Source organism: Orycteropus afer, unplaced genomic scaffold, assembly GCF_000298275.1.
Source record: "Orycteropus afer afer isolate SDZICR_OR568_19922 unplaced genomic scaffold, OryAfe1.0 scaffold00945, whole genome shotgun sequence".
In the NCBI taxonomy this organism is placed as follows: Eukaryota; Metazoa; Chordata; class Mammalia; order Tubulidentata; family Orycteropodidae; genus Orycteropus; species Orycteropus afer.
In genome coordinates, this window is record NW_006922532.1 from 325168 (window position 1) to 330830 (window position 5663).

Here is a 5663-nt window from a genome sequence, read left to right on the forward strand (position 1 = left end):
TCACCAGCTACTCCTGTCATTGCTCAATGGGCTCATGAACAAAGTGGCCATGGTGGCAGGGATGGAGGTTATGCATGGGCTCAGCAACATGGACTCCCACTTACCAAGGCTGATTTGGCTACCGCCACTGCTGAGTACCCAATCTGCCAGCAGCAGAGACCAACACTGAGTCTGCAATATGGAACCATTCCTTGGGGTGATCAGCCAGCAACCTGATGGCAGGTTGATTACATTGGACCACTTCCATCATGGAAAGGACAGTGTTTTCTTCTTGCTGGAATAAATACTTATTCTGGATATGGATTCGCCTTCCCTGCATGCAATACTTCTGCCAAAACTCCCATCTGTGGACTTACAGAATGCTTTATCAGCATTGCTTCAGATCAAGGGACTCAATTCACAGGAAATGAAGTGCAGCAATGGGCCTATGGTCATGGAATTCACTGGTCTTACCATGTTCTTCATCATCCTGAAGCAGCTGGCTTGATAGAATGATAGAATGGCCTACTGAAAACACAATTATGGTGCCAGCTAGGTAGAAATGCCCTGAAGGGTTGGGGCAATGTTCTCCAGGAGGCTGTATATGCTCTAAACCAGCATCCAGTATATGGTTCTGTTTCTTCAGTAGCCAGGATTCATGGGTCCAGGAACCAAGGGATTGGAAAGAGGAGTGATACCACTCACTATTACCCCTAGTGACCCACTCAAAAAATTTTTCTTTCCTGTACCTGCTACCCTATGCTCTTCAGGTCTGGAAATCTTAGTCCCAAAGAGAGGAACACTCCTAAATGGAGACACAATGCTGATTGTATTGAGCTGGAAGTTGAGAATGCCACCTGGCTATTTTGGCTTCCTCATGCCTCTGGATCAACAGACAAAGGAGGGCATCCCTGTACTATCTGGTGTGATAGAGCCTGATTACCAAGGGGAAATTGGATTGACATTGCATAATGGAGGTAAAGAAGAATATGTCTGGAACACAGGATATTCTTTAGGAAGTCTCTTAGTACGACCATGCCCTGTGATTAAAGTCAATGGAGAATTACAACAACCCAATTCTGATATGACTGCTAACAGCCCAGACCCTTGAGGAATGAAGGTTTGGGTCACACCACCAGGCAAAGAACCATGACCAGTTGCAGTGCTTGCTGAGAGCAAGGGAAATATAGAATGGGTGGTGGAATAAGGTAGTTCTGAATATCAGCTATGACCATGTGACCAGTTGCAGAAACAAGGACTGTGATTGTTATATTTCTTCACTGTATATGTGCATCAAATATTTTTGTTTCCTTCTGTTATGAACTATGAAATGTAAATAAGGTTAATGTGCTTTGGTTGTACTTGTGTTAGCATATCATGTTAGGCACAAATATGACTTTATAATTGTCCTTATTTAGAGATTATATATGGTTAAGAAGATGTGTACAACTGCCAAGTTGACAAGGGGTGGACTGTGATAGTTGGAGCTGTGTATCAACTTGGCTGGACCACAATTCTGTGTGGTTTAAGCAGTTGTGATGTGGTTGTTTCCATGATGAGATCAAATGACTATGTTTTGAGCAGTCAATCCATTGAAAGGGAGTTTCCCTAGGGGTGTGGCCTGCTTCCAATATACTTATGGACATCCTGGGGAAAGAGACATTCTTCTGTGGATTGTGATTCTGTTGTGCTGCCTACAACTGCCTGTGAGCGAACAATCCACCATTCAGCTTGGAGATCTTGGATTCATCATTCATTGAAATCAACAGTATACTGCCTGCCAACCTTGAGCTCCTCAGCCCCTGCAGCTACGAGTGTCAGGAAAATCCTCCAGCTTGACATTGATCCAAGAACTTTGAACTTGCCAGCTTCTATAAGTGTGTGAGCCATTTTCCTAAGATAAATTTCTCTTTCTCTCTCTCTATATATAAGCTTTACTGGTTTTGTTTCTCTAGATAACCCAGTCTAACACACCAACAGAAGCACAATACACATTCTTCTCCAGTGCACATAGATCATTCTCCAGAATAGACCATATATTAGGACACAAAACAAGCCTAAAAAAAATTCAAAAACATTAAAACAGTACAAAACACATTCTCAGACCACAATGCTATAAAGTTAGAAATCAGTAATAGGAAGATCAAAGAAAAAATATCAAATATGTGGAAACTTAATAATACACTGTTCAAAAACTACTGGTAACAGAAGAAATAAAGTGCAGGGGAAAAAAAAATTCCTAGAAACAAAGGATAATGAACACACAACTTACCAAAGCCTATGGGGCACAGCAAAAGCAGTACTCAGAGGTCAATTTATAGCAATAAATCCACACATCAAAAAAGAGGAAATAAATAAATTTAACATGCTAACCCAATAACTCCATCAATTAGAAAAAGAGCAACAAAAGAAATCTACAGTAGCCACAGTAAGAAAATAATAAGGATCAGAGCAGAAATAAATAAATGAAACAGAAAACAATAAAAAATAGAGAAAATCAAAAAGATTAACAAAATAGACAAACCATTAGAAAATTTAACAAAAGAAAAAAAAAGTGAAGATGCAAATAACATGAATAATAAATGAAAAGGGAGACACAACAACAGAACTAACTGAAATTAAAAAGATAATAACAGAAGGTTATGAAGAGCTGTACTCCAACAGATCTGAGAATCTAGAAGAGAGGGACAACTTTCTAGAATCACAAGACCTACCTAAACTATCCCTGTTGGAGATAGAATACTTGAATAGACCCATAACAAAAGAAGAAAATGAGCAGGTCATAAAAAAAAATATTCCCACAAGATAAAGTCCTAGCCCAAATGGTGTCACTGGAGAATTTTACCAAATATTCGGGGAAGAGTTGACACCTATACTACTCAAACTATTCCAGAACATAGAAAAAGATGGATTACTCCCAAATTCATTCTATGAAGCAGCGTAACACTGATACCAAAACCAGGGAAAGACACCACTAAAAATGAAAACTACAGCCCAATATCCCCCATGAATATAGACGTAAAAATCTTTAATAAAATCCAAGCCAACAGAATCCAACAACATATCGAAAAATATGTAAATCATGACCAAGTGGGATTCATACCAGTTATGCAAGGATGGTTCAACGTCAGAAAAACCATCAATATAATCCAAGACATAAACAAAACAAAAGAACCACACAATCACATCCATCAATGCAGAAAAGACATTCAATAAAATACAATCCTCTTTCCTGTTCAAAACTCTTAGCAAAATAGGGATGGAAGAGATATTACTCCACATAATAAAGGGCATATACACAAAGCTGGCAGCCAACATTGTTGTTAATGTAGAAAGACTCAAAGCTTTCCCCCTGCAAATGGGAATCTACAACGATGCCCCCATCATCACTTCTATTCAACATTGTATTGGAAGTCCTAGCCAGGGCAATAAGCCAAGAAAGAGACACAAAAGACATCCAAATTGGTGAAGAGGAAGTAAAGCTATTTCTATTACCAGATGACATTATTCTATACATAGAGAACAAAAAACTACAAGGGATCTACATAAATGCAAGAACCTGTCTTGTTCATGGATAGGAAGACTGAATATTGTGAAAATGTCAATATTACCCAAAGCAATCCATGTTTGATGCAATCCCAATCCAGATACCATCAACATTTTTTAAAGGACATGGAAAAGCCAATTATTAATATCATATGGAAAGGAAAGACATCTCAGATAAACAAAGCACAGCTGAAGAAGAATAACAAAACAGAAGGTGTCGCATTACCAGATCTCAAAACCTACAGCCACAGTAGTTAAAACAGAATGGTATTGATAGACAGATAGACCAATGGAACAGATTGGAAAACTCAGAAATAGACCCATCCATCTATGGACAGCTGATCTTTGACAAAGAATCAAAACCCATTAAATGGGGGAGAGACAGCCTCTTTAACAAATGGTGCTGGCAAAATTGTGTATCCACTCACAGAAAAACGAGACAAGACCCATACCTCATGCCTTACACAAAAACTAACTCAAGTTGTATCAAAGACTTAAATGTAAAACCCAAAACTGTAAAGCTCATTAAAGATAAAATAGGGGCAACGCTGGGACCCCTAATTTATGGCATAAGTAGACTATCAAGCATAACCCAAAATGCACAGGCAGTGGAAGAGAAGCTAGATGACTGGCACCTTTTAAAAATTAAATTCCAAATGGGCGTTTGCAAACAATCAGCCCTAGGATAAGATGGACTTCAAGACCAGAAAAAACTAGATGGTGCCTGACTACCAATGCCAATCACTTCAGAAGGAATCAAAACTGGAGATCCTGGATAGAATCCAAGAAAAAATGTGGAAAAAATTAAAAAATATAATAACGACCAGAATTACTGGTTGGATGGAGTCTGGTGGGACCCTCAAGATTATGGCCCTGGGATACATTTTGGGCCTGAGATAGGACTCAGTCACAAGGACTGGCTATTAGGAAAACAGTAGAAAGACGTACTTGCAGAACACCCAACCCAGGGTGATGCACCCATCTACTCTATGAAGATACACTCCTTGGATCAATCGGCCATGGGGCACAAGAGCAGCAGCATTCACATGGAGGAAAAGCTGGCCAGACAGGAGTGAATAACTAAGAAGGGCACGGGAATGTGGGGGGTCACAGGGAAGGCAGAGAAGGAGAGTGGGTTAGGGTTGGGGATAGTAACCAGGGAGTGAAGCCAAATGTACACTAACTGTTGAATGTAAAACAAATTCTGCTCTGTAAATTTGCACCCCCCAAAATTAAATTCCTATGTAGATCAAAAGACTTCTTCAAAAGGATAAAAGGATTATTCATTCCTCAGTTGATAGACACATAGTTTGTTTCCATCTATGGTACATACACACAATGAAATACTATGCAACGCTGAAGAATAATGTAGAATCTGCAAAACACCACATAACGTGGTTGACCTTGGAGGACATTATGCTGAGGGAAGTAAGTCAATCACAGAAGGACAAATATTGTATTAGTCCGTTATTGTAAAAGTCAAGGAAAGGTTTATCTACAGAAGGAAATTTTATTTGTTGGTTACCAGGAGTGGGAGGGTATGGTAGGGAACACTGTTAGATAGGTAGAGATAAGTAGTGATTTGGGTGAAGAGAAGGGCAATGTACCAAATCTGAGTGATCAACGTGGTGCCATTGAGGAAGAGGAAGACATGGAGAAGTACATGGTAGGTTCAGACAACAAAGATGAACCTTTTTGCATTTACAGTACTGTGTTGTCAGTGAAGGTAAACACGGGTATACAGGTGGATTGATGGGTAGACAGGTAGAACTATTAGGTATGTCTATGCAGCAGGGATTGTACCCAAAACCATGTATAGACTTGGTAGACAATGGTTCTACAAGTGTATTTGTATGTTCAGTAAGAATTCCTAGGGGTATAGTACAGCTGACAAGGGAGAAGGTTGTGATCACTTCTTGGTTACAGCCAGCTACCCAGAGGCAGCGAGTAGTTGAACCGGTGGGCTCAGGACTGTAGTCACAGGGGACATCAAGCTCAATTGGCATAACATACTACACAAAACATCGTTCCACCTCCTACTTTGGCAAGTAGCAACTAGAATCTTAAAAGCTCACAAACAGCCATCTAGATGCAACGATGGGTCTTTCCTCATCCAGAGCAAAGAAGAATGAAGAAAA